Source organism: Phytophthora infestans, genomic scaffold (assembly GCF_000142945.1).
Source record: "Phytophthora infestans T30-4 supercont1.1 genomic scaffold, whole genome shotgun sequence".
In the NCBI taxonomy this organism is placed as follows: Eukaryota; Oomycota; class Peronosporomycetes; order Peronosporales; family Peronosporaceae; genus Phytophthora; species Phytophthora infestans.
Window position 1 is genome coordinate 4,367,325 of NW_003303758.1, and position 1,928 is coordinate 4,369,252.

Here is a 1,928-nt window from a genome sequence, read left to right on the forward strand (position 1 = left end):
CCTCCGTCATATTCTTGTCTTTCTGTCCTTTTCATAGCTGTGTGCTCTTCCGTCTTCCACGCTACGCATACAACTTTGTGGTTTGCATCGGCTAAGTCTTCTATCATCGTCCATGACCTTCCGTGTCTCGTGTTGCTCGTCTATCCCATCGTCTACATAGTGTGGGTCGGGGTTACTTCGTTTTCGTGTTCTTGCCCCGCGCTAACTTAATCACAAACGCCGTTCCCATTTTGTTTGATGTACGCAGCATATATTGTTGGAAAGCTTACACAATCTCTTAAGGTCGCACACTACGCGTACAAATACAAAGAAAGACAATACTTTCTTACGGAGGTAGTGTGGGGTGCAGGGGTGTAAGCCACAATAGTCATATTTTAAAGTTTTCACATTATTAATAATAGTAATACAACTGTTATTTATTATTAAACGCTGATATAATTATTATGTGTACTACTACTACAAATGACTGCAAGCAAAAATATGAAACCTTGATACTAGTACTAAGAAAAATAATATTGAAAGATTTTATTATTAGAAGGTACTACGAAGCCTAAAACATCATTCTATCCAATAAGTACTAAAGTTTATATTGAGCCCGGAATATAAGTCACCGAAGCCTACAAAATATTTCAACAGCTCCTACTACGATATAGTACGTGTGTGCTCATCGGCGCCTTTTAATTCAGCTAACTAACGCGTACACAGGCAGCGCCCTTCGCGTGGCCTTGCGAACCGCAGCTGAAAATGAGAGCAAAATGACCATTGGGGGCCGCCTTCGCTGCGCTCGGCAGCTTTTTAGAGAATCGGGGCCGCCTTCGCTGCGCTCGGCAGCCAGTAGAACGCCCGCATTAGCGTGATTTTTATTAGCCCTACCCTCGGACGGACTTACGGACAGACAACACACTCCACTAGAGAGGTAAGACTAGCCGTTCGCTGCCGCTACGCGGCGGAGTGGCATGGTTTGTTGGAGATGAGGTGGCCGCAACCTTAGTGCTTCTTGGTGTCGCGTGTTTTGAGAGCGTGGTTCACCTCGTAGATCTTGGCATCGTGTATTTAACCACTTGCCTTCCGTAGTCTCATTCGGCCCCGTATAATATCGTGGTTTGGGAACGTTTCCGTTACCCCGTACTACAGGTTGGGTGGTGTTTTCTTCAATGGTCCATGCTCTTTCGTGCTCTTCCCGGCTTCGAGGTTCCTGCTCACCCATGGCCCACGCTGCTCAGCGGTTCTGTCCTCTCTCTTGTGGGTTCATGCTCTTTAGTACGGTCTTTTCGTTAAAGCTAACTGTTTTCCGTTCTCAAACGTTTACGTAAGTTGCACTGGCTTCGTGGTAGATACTATTTCGTTACCATTGGCCTTCCATCGCCGGTGCTCTAGCCAAAGGGTGCTATTCCGTGCTTTGGTGCCTCCATGCAGTCGTGGTTCCGTCGCCCGTGCATCGTGATCTCCTGAGTACAATAGGTGTCAACGACCGCGAAATCACGCTATCGTGCAATCACGGTGTGGTAATGCTGTCTATGGTATTGTGCTCGCGTAGTGCATCTGCGTTGCCCGTGTTATCGTGTTCTACAATGGCATCGTGCTCCACGGTGTGCAATCATGGCCACCCCACACGTGCCCCCTCCCTCTCCCCCCCCCTCGTGTTTTTTGTGGCTGGTCCGACGTCCGTTAAATCGTGTTCCCATGTACTACGGTTCTCCGTGGCTCGGTAAGCTCAGGTTCTACACTTGTATCGATCTCCGCGGCTCGAAGATTTTCTGACTATAGCTCCGCGGCTGCGTTCTCCCATGGCATAGTGGCCCAGACCATACTATCTAGTTAACTTGTGGTGACCCGGTTGATCTGTCGTTTTGGGGCTTCTAAATTTTACCGTGCTTCCTCGACTCTACCGGGATGCATCTTCAGGTCAATTTCCGAGCTCTGTAACA